General features: G+C 46.3%; 1 non-coding gene across 1 annotated transcript; it reads left to right on the top strand.

Annotated features, from left to right (window-relative positions):
- The first annotated feature begins 208 nt into the window (after positions 1-208).
- Positions 209-373, top strand: LOC130038525 (U1 spliceosomal RNA). The gene has a single exon (XR_008794728.1). It is a non-coding gene; the product is annotated as a U1 spliceosomal RNA (small nuclear RNA).
- Positions 374-13,760: the final 13,387 nt, after the last annotated feature.

Genomic DNA, 13,760 nt, shown 5'->3' with positions numbered 1-13,760 from the left:
ATCAAACTGGTCTCCTTCAGACAGAGGCATCCTGGGGATTGGGAGGTGGGTCTAGTAGGCTCTTGGTCTGTTCTATAATCATATCAAGATTATTCCAGAGTGAACAAGACTTAGTTGAATATTAGCAGTCATTTAGAGTTTCATTAGGACTGCAGTCTGAGAGACATCATTCAAGAAATCTTTCAGGCGCATTGCAAGTGGTAGAAACAGTATGACCTGGTAGGGGAGAGATCATAATCACATGAAGGTGTTTTTCCAGGGTGAGGCTTATCCATTGCCCTCCAGATGTGGTGACCCCTGAGATTTCCCAAAATGTGGGAAACTCAACTGCGTAAGTTATGGTAGTAGGGGCCTGAGTTTGAAAGATTCCTTGAAAAAAAATAAAGAAATCTTTGCTGCCAAGATGATAATGCAGTGAATAGGGTGCTTGCTTCACATGCAACCAAGCAGAATTCAATCCACAGCACCTCATATGATCTCCCAAGTACTTCCAGGAGTGATCATTGAACTCAGAGCCAGGAGTAAGCCCTAACTACCACCAGGAGTGGCTCCAAAGAAAACTTTAAATCACCTTCTGGATTACCTGTTTCACTTAGGTATTATATCTGCATGGGAAAGGTGGGATTGTTCTCACTCTAGTTAGCTCTACAGATGGGAGTTAGAAATCCATCAAATTCCAATTGGTGGTCTACTGTGCAAATTAGGTAGAATTCAAACTATGTTGTGGAGGTTTGATTGGTTTTCAAACTTGCGGGTCAGGTAAAAATTCAGTTGAACAATGAATGGCTGTGAGTTTTACTCCTGAGTGTTTTGTGGAAGTTGTCTTTGTTTCAAGGTGGATGAGTCTGAGCCTGTGGCTGTCTGAGCTTGGCTAGGCCTAACCTGAATAGTCTACTAACTCGATTTAGTTACTCAGACTCAAATGGCTCCAAAATTCTTCTATTTCTTGCACCACATACATCGTGATCCTATGCATATTCCTTGGATGCTAGTGCACTGAGAAGACATTTGTGAGCAGAACAGACATGGTTCCTGCTCTCCAGAATTCCATTGCTGGTGGGGAGGAGTGACAGACCTAAATAAAATTGCTACACTCTTCAATGCTCAATTATAGTCAGGAAAAAAATTTGTCAGGGGTAAGACCCACTGAGGAAAGAAACCAGTTCTCAGGATACATATAACAAAGTACTGTGCCCGAAATGAAGGAGACTTTTCTGAGGAAATGATGCTGAGGGCAGAGGGGTGGGGCAGTGGGACCCATGGGCATTGCAGATGGTAGGAGCAGTATGAGCAAAAGCTCTGTGGTAGAAGAAACTTGCAGTTCTGAGAAGTCTTCATAAGGAAGACTTATGGGCTGGGAAACAGAGTGAAAGATAATATGATAGTATCAGCAGTGCTTGTCAGCCAGGTTAAGAGTCTGCGGCATTTATGGGAGCCTTGTGGACAGCAGGTATGAGCCGGGGGTGTGGGGGCGACAAAAACCTCATGGGAAGGGGGGCGTTCCGGTCCGTCCTTCACGCCCTACAGAGGTCACCAGTTGCCCCCCACGAGCGGCTCTCCGGCATGGCCATGGCCCCAGAAGCACAAGGACTTAATGCAGAACCCAGCAGCTTGGAGCAGAAAAGTGAACGGACTATGCGTTAATCCAGGCCATCATGTCTGCCCGGAGGGGAAAGGGTGTTGCCCCATTCGCCCTCTCCTCTCTGGAAAGAAGATGGCGGCCACATGGGAGCCTTGTGGAGAGCAGGTGTGAGCCGGTGGTGTGGGGGCAACAAAAACCTCATGGGAAGGGGGGCGTTCCGGTCCGTCCTTTACACCCTACCTAGCCCACCAGTTACCCCCCACGAGCAGCTCTCCAGCATGGCCACGACTCCAGAACACAGAAACCAATCTCTTAATTATCTGACTCTCAGTAGAAATACTTCCAGGGTTAATTAGCAAAATAGCGGAAATCCAAAACCAACATTTAATTCTTGAACCCAGCTGTAGAAAGTGAATCACTTCACAATGCTTTCTCAGCATGTCTGATTTGGGGGGAGGGGGTAAACTCTAAATAATAGTGGTGCATCTTTTATTGCAACAATGAATCTAATCAAAGCAGATAGAGTGTCAACTAGAATTCATCTGCCTCGCAGGCATTGGGGGGTGGGGTTTTATTGGGGTTCTTCGTGGTAAAAAATAAGTAATGGTAAAGGGAAAGGTGTTTGATATTTGCATGACTGAGACCTAAACCTGAAAGCTTTGTAACTTTTCCCACAGTGATTCAATAAATAAATAAATTATTTAAAAAAATACCAAGGTAAGCACTTGCAAGATAAAAAAAAAAAAAGAGTCTGTGGCATTGTATTAAGTACTTCGACTCCAGAAATTCACTTTTCTTATGAGTAGGATAGAGCTAATAGACCTCATTCATAGAATTTTCATGAAGAGTAAACAAAGAGCATTCATAGATGTGCCAGGTACATACTAATTGCTTGATAAATATTGCACTTGACAATGGTCATCAAGCTGGTGAAATCTGGTGGTCTGGTTTCAGTCTGATGCACTTTGCCCAGATTTGAAGTCCGTAGTCTGTATGTTTGCAAGTTTATATTTAACAAAACTATAGAAGAACAGCACCAAGAATTCATGACAATATTTATCTAAAGGCATTTTCATTAATGAAAACTAAAAGTAGGATGCTCAGGAATGACACCCGAGAGAAACACTCAGGTCCTTAATTCAGACCTAGAAAAGAATGGTTACTGCTGAGCCAGTGATGAAGGCTGGCTCACTGTCACCAAATGATTTCATTAGGATGGGAGGTATCACTGGAGAATGAAATCGGTTTCATTTATGGGGCAAACATGTATTGGACACTACTGTATGCCAACTATTTTCCTGGGAGTGAGGACACAAAGGTGAGCAGACGAGACAACCTCTGCAACTGTGTGAAATGCAGTCTAGTTAACACCCAGGGAGAATCCAGCTCTCTCTCAAGAGGGTCCTGGCACCAGGAGCCACACCATGATCTGGTCCGGGGTCTACTGGGATCCATTTCCACTTAGTGGCAAAGCTGTGTGATCTTTCTTCAAAACAGACTCACAGAGCGATGGCAATTTTGTTGAAAAATTTAAATGATTCTTATTGAACAATTGGAAACCTAAAATAACATTTGTAAGAGGCTAAATAACATCTATGAGCCTTTTGACTTAATAAGATACAGAGGCATTCAAAGCTAAGACATTATTTTTTGGGTTCTCTTCCTAATCAATGCATTTACTTCCAAAGAAAATGTTTTCTCCTGCCTAGCTACTATTAACCGGGTGGCCTGAACCTAGCAACACAGCTGGCAAAAAAGGGAGCAGATATAATTTATGCTCTGCCTTTTCACTCATAACAGAGGCAAACAGGGGCTGGAGTGATAGCACAGCGGGTAGGGCATTTGCTGACCCGGGTTCGATTCCTAGCATCCCATATGGCCCCCCAAGCACTGCCAGGAGTAATTCCTCAGTGCATGAGCCAGGAGTAACCCCTGTGCCCTGTGCAACACTGGTTGTGACCCAAAAAGCAAAGCAAAGCAAAACAAACAAAACAAAACAAAGGCAAACATTTTATATAGATTTGGCATGGGGATTAAATAAGAACGTGTATGTCAAGCACTTAGTACAGTACCTTGTGTGCTGTAAAGACCTAACATGCTCCCTGTTTGTGGTGGATGTCTGTTGGCGTCCCTCTGTCTTTTGAGAACAACCCCACTCTAGTTTCTCACAGCCTTGTAACATACTCCGAGGTGACCATGGTCCTCTTTCAGTAGAAGAGAACCAGGCCCATCTTCAAAGGTAAACAGAGATAAGAGCTGAATGGCTCAAAAGAGGGTTCTGGTATCCATAGAACCAGCATTGGTCTGTAAATCCTGGTTCCCATAGCTCCTTACTCAACTCTGATCATTTCCAGTCCACACTGCCCGGGTGAGCTAAAAGTTCTCCTTGTGCTGTACTTGTTTGTGTTGAGTTTCTCTAACTTACTGTTCAGATCAGGAGAATGTGAGAGCGTGCGCAGGTAAGGCCACAGCACAGGAGGTCGGCGTGAGGCAACACCCTTTCAGGTGCCCACAACTGAGAAGTCAGAACGTTTTCAGTGCAGTCCTCAGGGCTGAGTCACTGACACTTAAATAGGCGACAGAACATCTCCTCTCATCTGCCTTTCATGTGTCCTGGAGTTCTATTATGTGGCTTACTGCAGAAAGTGCCATTTCTCTCCAAGTTTCAAAGACCACAAAACAAGCTGAGGACTCGGAGGGATGCTTAAGTGCTGGGCTCCTTCTCCTGTTGGGAGAAAGGACATCCAACTGTCTGTGTAGGTCAGTCACCAGCCAGGGACTGGAAGGACTGGGAGGAGAGCAGCATGGGCTGACAGGGAGGGCAGCGACTGCGAGCGCCCAGAGGTTGTGGGTTTGCTTCCAGAACACTGTGGTTCAGGGAACATCCCAGTAAAACTTGGTGTTTGCAGTTTCCCGGGAAATATAAAAATTATGTTTACACTAAGCATAGTTAAGTGAGTAGCAGCAGCATGGCTGCAAAACAATGCACATGTCTTAGCTGAACGAGATGCAGAGACACAAAGTGAGTACCTGTCAACAATTGTTCAGTCTGTTAAAAAAAAAAATCTGTGAATACAATAAGTGACGAGCAACAAAGCAAGGTTTGCCTGTGCAAGTAACCAGAAAGCAGACACTGCTCGAAGGCCGGTATTGCTGATTAACTGTCTCTGGTCTCTGGGGGCCCAATGCGTCTTTGTACTCATGGCTCTACTGAGGTGTCTGTAACTGGAGCAGAGCCTGACAACGCTGGTCTTTAACTCACTGGAGGCAGTACATGAACACCCCCAGGCTGGTGCTCCTGTCTTCAAGGGGCTTCTTCCCCACTCCCCAGAGGGAGGATCTGGTGGAAGCAGGGTGAACTCAACAGTTTCTCCTCTCAACAAAGAGATGGCCAAACTCGGGAAGGAGGCTGATCTTGGACGGGCGTGAGGGGGTATTCCAGAATGTGCAGAGTAACTGGTTAGCAGCTGTGGGTAATAGCCAGCAGGATTCAGGAGGTATGGCTAAAGAGATCAAAGCAACAGCTCTCTGGCAGATATGCACACATGTTGAGGTCAGGAGGTGAGGGAGGGTGTACTTTTGTTGGTGGGTTTAGTTTTGAGCTGGACTTCAATCAATCACTGGCATGCAGGGTGAACAGTGGCCTTTGGGGAAATGGAATGATAGGCCCAAACCTCAGCCCCAGCAGTAGCATCTGGGAACTTTGTGTTAAGAGCAAATTCTCCCTACGCCCCTCTCGCCACCACCACCACCGTCCAGATTCATGGGGCTTGACCCAGTTAGCTGGGTTTTGACCACTGGTGATCCTGATGGCTAGCAGAATCTGCAGGGACCAGGTGGATCTGGCATCTGGTGGCAGGGCACTAAACACCTGATTCTAGAATAAGGGTATTTCCCCCCACACCAGTGAGAGGCTACTGAAAGTTTGGGACAAACGTCATTTACTTATTCATTCTAATCTGTACCGAGACCCCACCATGGGCCTGCAGCATCCCACAGGCCCACTTGTGGTTCAGGGGCAGTTTAAGGACAGGCTAATCTGGTGAGGAGTTTCCCAGGGTCTGTCTTTTTAAAGTATGCTCTCCAGAAGCAACTGTGCGCTTGTCTCTGACATCACATGGCATTCAGGACTGCGTGTGTGAAGTTCAGACGCCTTGACATGATGAGAGGAAGCAGGCGCACGGAGAGGGGCACACACACAGATCAGAGGGGGGTGGGGTGGGGGGTGTGAGCACAAGGGCTGCTGTATTGCAGACTTCTCAGCCTGTTGCACAGCCTTAACTTTTGCCCTGTGGGGTCAATTAGCTCCAGGTGCTTCTGTGTTGCCCTAACAGTTTCAGGAAGGAAGTCGTGGGTGGGGAGAGGAGGCAGGCCGGGGGTGGTTCTCTCCTGTTCTTGCACAAGACTTCATCTGAGGCTCTGTGACAATAACAGTGGAGGCGATCTCAGACAAGTGGGGCTTTCACCTGAACTCAGTGAAATAAACTCATGAGCTCTTCTGCATGGCCAGACCCTCTCAGGACCCCCTTTCAGCCCTCCTTCTGGTTTGGACAAGGGCCAAATTGAAGGGTGTGATTAGGGAGCACCTAAGTGCAGCCTCTTGCCAGCAGGACTCCATTAGGGTTTGGGGTGTGGGTTTGGCCATCTTCTGGGAGAAAGGGATTAAATCAAGGAAGATCACAGCAGCAGGAGGCAGATGACAGGACTCAGAGAAGCCCCAGGATTATGAGCTTTGGTTGCCTGGTCCCCAACAGCCCTATCCCTCACCTTCTCCTAGAGCCTTTGTTCGTGACCAGCTCCTGGCTTGCACCAGACCTGAGGGCCGAGAAGAAGGAGCACATGCTGAGTCTTCACTCTGGCTTCCGCCCTGTGCCCGGTTACCCTCTCCGCCAATAATGCAGTTCCCACCTGACAGATGCAAGACCTGCTCCTCACTAGCTTCCTGGAGACTGTTCACAGGAGGGCAATGTTTGAAAGCGCGAACTCCACTCAAACGCATCCGTAGGCTGCACACCGTCATCTGTACCATGGATCTTATTTTAAACTAATTACATTAGGGAGGGGTGGGAGGAAGGGAGGAGAAGGGGTAATTATAATCGGGAAATTTTTCTTAAAAGACCTAGTTTCAAAAATATCAGACTTAATTTAGTAAATTTCAATTACAAGGGGAATTACTTAAACTGAAGATCATTTGCATTATATCCTTAATTACCACTTCATTTGTACCCGAGTTCATCAATAGTGATTCTCGGGAATGTGTACTCGGAACAAGTGATTGATCCTAATGAGGCCTTTGTTCTTTCTGAGCAGCTCAGAGGCTATTTCCTCCCTGGTGGAGCGGCACAGAGTTTGCCAAGCTGGGTGGAGACACCTTAAATTAGAAATGGAGCCTGTGTGGAAATCAAGAGGTTTTCAGACTGCCTTCACCAACCTCACCCTCGACTCTAACAGCTTCCCAATGGGCTTTTATTCCTCTCTTCAGGAGTGGATCTACTCTGCTATTCTGTTGTGGATAATTTCGCTCCTGTTCCAGCCACAGAAGTCCGTCTTTATTAGCTGCCAACAGAGGAAATGGCCTTTCAGGGCCTCCTGGCAAATAACAGACATGACCGTAGTGCTTCCTGCTTCCGCTCTTCAGGTCTTCTCTGGAGAAAATGCTCCAGTGGTTCCTGGTCTTTACTGGAAAAGCTGCCTTCCAAGAACATGTTTAATTCTGCAAATGTGATTCACCTGGAGAGAGGCAAGACTGTGTGTGTGTGTGCGCGCGCGCGCGTGCACACACACGCAGAAGGATGAAGTCATGGGGGGGTCCATTTCATAGAAGGAGACAAACATTTTTGTAGGAGGAGGGGAGGAAAAGGACAATATGAATAAAAATTTCTCCTAAGTTCCTACTGTATTCCATGTATCAGCTCCACCCTGCAGAGCCTCACACAGCACTTGTTCCTAATTACCCTTGTTCTATAAATGAGAAGGTTGAGGCTCAGAGAGATCACTCAGCTGAGGGGGTGGTGAGGGATGTTGGATCTCTTCATCCTCATCCCTTTTCTTCCCCCAGACCAGCTTCCCAGGGGTTTAGTCAGCGTCTCGAAACTTTTCTCTGTGGAGGTTGGGGCTTGGATCCCACCACAAGTGAGTTATCCCCACATAAATTATATTTCTGAAATGCTATTTTTAAGTTTTGATGAATCCAGTGATTGGCCTTACCTAACATTCTAGAGGTGTGTCTGTTACACGGTGAGCCATCGAGGGTCAGGAGGGAAGGAAAGGGTGAGCTGGCTAGGAATTTCCCTGGTTTTCTATGGGACGAGGGCAAGCTGGGGAGTCAGCAATAAATCCACGAGTCTCCTGACGTCTCCTGGCGTCTCCTGGCCCAGTCTCTGCAATTTGCTCTCATGAGCCCTCCAGCAGGTTGCCCAGGGTGTGAGTGCACTTCTGGGAGTGGGGAGGTTTGGGTTAGCAGGACAGATGCTGGAGGGAAGGAAGGAAGGTCTTTACACCAGGAGACTAGACAAGCCTTGGAGCCTCAGAGACAGTCCAGTGCTGAGCTAGAGACTCTTGGAGGGGAGCATCCCCTTCATCTGACTCCCTGCTTGCTGCACTTGGAATGAAGAATAAACATCTTCAAGCTAAATAATCCCAAGTTTCCGCCCCCACCTTGGTCCATCAGCTCAGAGATCTTGGGGAGGTCACTTCATGTTCCCAAGGATTCATTTTCTCAAGTATAAAAGCAAGAAAGGAATATGTCCATCCTCTGGGTTGTTCTGAGTTTCAGTGGAGGATGTCAAGCAAACGGCACATTTGCTTTGACTAATAGGTGATCTGAGGCAGACAGGCAGTGGGAGGATGAGAAAAGGGACTCACTGCTTGTCCCACACAGACATGTGCCAAGGGCAGGCATAGCTTAATTCTATACAGCATGCTGCACACTGGCTCACGCAGCACTGAGAAACTAGTTTGAAGAGCATAAGAGTCATAAAGCAGCACCTATGTATGTATGTATGTGCATGTGTGTTTGCGCGTTCACATACACACTCAAAATGGTGTATACATATAATATATGGTATATATATGCCAGTATATATTATATATGCCAGTATATTACATATATATGTATATATATACCAGAGCAGTATATATTACATATATATTTAACTAGACAAACCCAAGTGAATTTTCTGGGACTTTGATTCTAAATATTACTTGTGAGTCACCCCAGCTTCCTTTCAAGAGAAAAACACCCCCAACCCCTCACCCCACACCCCCATGAATGACGCATTAGCACTGCAGCTTTTCTGCTTCTTCCACCGAATGAGAGCTTCTAGTCCGTGGGCAGGAGAACAGCCCTGTGTCAGCGAAATGTTCCTTCCTTCTAGTCCCTCTGGTGGTTAGAACCAGAAATAAACAGAAATAAAAAATCCATCCCTAAGGTCCTGCCTAGTGCCTTGTCTGACAGCAGGTGGAGCTAGACCCCGCGTTATTCAGGCCGTTCTGCACGCTCCCAGCCCCAGCCCAGCTTTCTGGGGAAAATGTTGCTGCCTTGAGGTTCTCTCCAACCCGGGAGCGCGGTTTCAGTGTATCCACAAACAGAAAGCGCCACCACCAGATCGCTCCCGGGTTTGCTGCTACCCGGAACCGGTTCCGGTGTGGCTTGCCGGCAGTTCCCGGAACGACGCTGCGTGCTGATACAGCAGCCCTCCGCTGAGCTAGAAACGCTTCCAGAAACAAGAAGCGCCTTTCAGCTTCTGCTCTGGCCGAGGGGCAAGACGGAAAAGAAATCTCTTAAGGAGGAGGTTAGGGGAAATAAAAGAAGCGGATCCTTTCTATTCTTCCATGAAAGCTTCCCAGAATCTCCCTTCCCTCGGGACCATGCTGCAGGATTTCCACCCCTACCTGAGAACATCCCAGCCTCTGCGCCTCTTAGAGTGAACTGTGCTCAGCCTCCCCAACAGGCTCTGGGTTGTTGTTATCTTTCTCTCCAACACCTGGTTCAAAGTGGCCATTAGTACCTGTTTGGTTTGTCGCGTGGAAAGCACACCTTCACGTATAGAGTGAGACCACAGTGGAATTCCTATTGTGATCCCCAAAGCGCCTATGACCAGCGGTGGTAAATTGGCATTAGTTAGTGGTTTCCAAAAGGACTTCTTGTCCCCATGGTGAGATATAGCAACTTGCACAAATTTTCTTCAACAGAAATATTTTTTAATCATTCTGTTAACCAGTTAGTGGTAACAAGAAACGTAAATTGTCATGGGCCTGCCACAAGGCAGGCTTGAGGAAAAACAGAGATGGTGGTGGGAAAAGGTGACTGGTGGTGGGATTGGTGTTGGAATATTGGTTGCCTGTAACAAATCATCATGAAAAACTTTCTATGCCACAGTGGGGAAGAAAGAGGGAAAAAAAAAACAGTGGTTTCCAGTTTTCTCAGTATTAGAAACACTCTCGGAACAGGAAGAGATAGGCGACATTTTGTTGGGGGCAGTCCCTGACACCCCAGGGTCCAGACAGTGCTGTGGCAGGCATCCTGTCCTCTCTTTGAGGAAGGGATGATGATCAGTTACCTTCCTCTGGTGAGTTCCCTTTGATGTGTGAGGCACCAGACGATACTCACTTAAAGATAGCTTTTAATACTTTTAATAGGTTTCCATTTGACTGATACTATCTGGGTCAAGAAGGCTGGAAGGCACATGATGACCCTTGAAAAGAGGTGGTGACCTAACTGACCCTTGACTTTTCTCTTAGGGGAGTTAGCTGGCATGGGAAGTCAAGCCCTTTGGAACTGGACTGTTGAAAGGGCAGATGTGTTGGTGCTGCTCAGAAGGTCACTGGGCTGTCCCTCCAGCCAGCCAATGAGCACATCCCTGGGCACCTACCATACAGAAAAGAAAATGATTTGCCAGAGTGGTTAAGCCCAGTGCAACATACACAAATAAGAAAATTAATGACTCAGAGACATTCTAGCAGAGTCCAGAGTCTCAGTCTCCTAGCTTGAAGACAAAAGCATTTTTCAGTAAAGCAAAATAGTTCTCATTAAAAGAGATTTAGAGAAATGTGGAGGTTCAAGAGAACATGAACTTCTTTAGACCAAGGAGGGAAAGTGTTATGGGGCCTTAAGAGAGAAGGGTGTAGGGGAAGGAACCAGTCTGAGATTCCTGGGGCTTTGGCGGTGCCTTATCTGTACTAGATGGGGCGGGACATCCAGAGGTCTTGCTGGGGTCAAAGTGGGATCAAAGGCCCAGAGGGAGAATGAATGTTGTGCATGTTTGGGTTGACATGCATTGGTGCTTTTGTTGCAGTTCAAGAAATAAGAGGGAAGTCTCTTAGAGGCTGATGAACTTCCCATACTCTAGCCATACCCTCGCCCCAAGGTTCTGTCCCAAGAGTCCACAAAGGCGCGGGCACAGTTTCAAATACTCTTTTCCTTCCACCCCACCCTCCACTGCCACAGGCTCTCATCACATAAAGTAAGTAGAACTCTAACTGGAGAGACTACAGGGAATAAGGTGCTTGCTTTGCATGGGGCTGACCTGCTTCAGTCACTGGCACCACATGGTCCCTCGAGGGTCACTGAGAATAACCCAGGAGCCCCCCGTAAGTTCCACAGGCAGGACCCAAGCAGTACCGAATCCTTTGCATTGAACTGCTGGCAGCTGGCTAAATCACTAGGAGAGGTCCCTGGGTGTCCTGAGCATTGCTTGGGACACACACACACACACACACACACACACACACACACACACACACACTCACATACACAAGAATTTTTAAACTGGAATAAAAGTATGTGTAAGTGAATATGCATGCATGAATTCAAAAAATATTTATAGTAAAATAATAACTTCCTAAGGTCAAGGAATGAACTCCAAAAGTTGAAACGCATGCTATACATGTAGAAACCCTGGGTTTGATCCCCCTGTACCAAGAGCTCTAAGCCAGGAGTAGCCCCTGAGCACCTCTAGATGTGGTTCCAAAGTAAAACAAAACCAGAAAAACTTTTTTCCCTTCCAATGCTGGTCCCCAGTTTCTTCTAGGAGCTGCCACTAATCTCACTTCCTCTCTCCCTGCCCATTCAGGTCTCTTCTTTTCACTCTTATTTTGTTTGTTTGCTGTCTTTGCTTATTTATTGTTTTGTGTTTTGTTGTTTTGGGAGCCTCACTTTGTGGTGCTTAGGAATCCTTGCTAGATGCTCACAGATCACTCCTGGCAGTGCTCAAGGGGTACTGTGGGAGGATTGATCCTGAGTCAGTAATGTGCAAGAAACATGCCTTACTATCTCTCTAGCCCTAGAATTTTGGTTGTTTTTTTTTTTTTTTAAAGTTCAGCTGAACTGGAGCAATAGCACAGTGAGTAGGGCATTTGTCTTGCACATGGCCGACCCGGGTTCGATTCCTCCATCCCTCTCAGAGAGCCCAGCAAGCTACAGAGAGCATCCCACCCGCACGGCAGAGCCTGACAAGTTCCCCGTGGCGTATTCGATATGCCAAAAACAGTAACAGCAAGTCTCACAATGAAGATGTTACTGGTGCCCACTCAAGCAAATTGATGAACAATGGGAGGACAGTGCTACAGTGCTAAAGTTCCGCTTGACTCACCTGATCCCGAAGTCCAAAAAATATGCAAAACATAAATTATTTGGCTCAGCCTATACCTTATTTATAGTCAGGTCTTCCCAAGCTGTACTCACATCTGTCTCGCCAGAGGCAGCCACTTCCTCCCACAAGATAGTCATTGCTTCTGATATTTCCTTCCATATAATTTTAATGCATGGTCCTTTTTAAACCCTAATGGGACCACGTAATCCCATTTCCATTTTTTCTTTCACAACTATATCCAAAACGATACCATGCAATTCACACTTTCTACATCTCCTTTTTCAATTTTAGTAATGAGGCCAAGGAAGTGGCTCAAGCAGCAAGCACTTGTCTTGTATATACCTTGTATATACCAAATCCAAGATTCAGTCCTGGACCGTCTCCTGAGCAGTTGTGGGTATGACCCCCCACAATCACAAACCTTAGTAATAACATCTTAGAAACCTTCTATAGCTAACCATAAAGACCATTTCCTTTCTCAATTTTTGTAGTTGTGTGGTGTTTAAATGCATGAATTTACTCTAATTCAGTAAACTTCCTGTAAGGAACCAGACAGTGTTTAGGGTGAGTGGGCCATCTGGTGTCTGGAGAAATTGCTTAGCTCTTCGCTATGGTACTGAGAAACCCAAGACAGCGTGTAGGCAGAGTGTGGCTGGGTCCAAGACATCTTCACTCACGGACACTGATTTTAGTGTTTCATATAGTGACCTTGAAATATGTTTTAAAAGTCGGTTTGCTACCATTAACAATTACTGAAACGAGTCTTAGTGTAGACCTTCTAAACACAATCAAAGGGCCAGTTTGGTCCCTAAGAAGAAGTTTATTGATTCCTAATTTATCCAGTTGTCTACTAATGAGGTTGCACCCCCCCCAATTTATTATAGTTTAGATACCCTGGATATAATGGCTTTAAAATGCTTTTGATGTATAAACTTTCTGCACCTTCATCACCACCACTAAGTTTCCAAGACTCTCCGTCACTGTCCTTGTGTCACTTCTAGTCAGCCTGTCCCTCCAAACCCCTTCCCCACACAATTTGGAAACCTCAGCTCTAAAGTCTAAACCCAAAAATTTGTTATTGAATACTGCCCATTCATTTAAATTGTTTCTACCTTTTTGCTGAAATGTTATCACCATGTACATAGGTGTTATAGAGAGAGAAGAGGGAGAGCAGAAGAGAGAGGCATGGTTCAGTGACGTGGGCTTGCTAGTGGTCATGAAGTGGTCATGCACCGATTTTGATGAATACTGCTATAGGGATGGCCAGTACAATATGTGAGAAGCCTGTGTTCTCATAAGCAACCAGGTCTTTTCACATTTGAGCGTTTGCCACTGAGTCCAAAAAGGGGCAGCAAAACACTTTTCATTTGTGTTTTCTTTTTCATTAAGGAGAATGCGTGTCTTTCTATATATTTAACTGCATTTGAATTACTTTCTTCCCTGTCAGGCTGCCTGCATAACCTTTGTCCATATTTGCTAGGGTTTTCACTAGAGTCTTATGCAGGACCTTTGGAGCGGAAGGAGATCTGTCTCGGGTCACTGAGCTGCGTGTTCCCCCCAGGCGCTCACTGAGGTTTGATTTTGCA

The sequence above is a fragment of the Sorex fumeus genome, unplaced genomic scaffold (assembly GCF_029834395.1).
Source record: "Sorex fumeus unplaced genomic scaffold, SorFum_2.1 ptg000006l, whole genome shotgun sequence".
NCBI classification, from domain to species: Eukaryota; Metazoa; Chordata; class Mammalia; order Eulipotyphla; family Soricidae; genus Sorex; species Sorex fumeus.
This window is presented reverse-complemented; position numbering and strand designations above follow the sequence as displayed.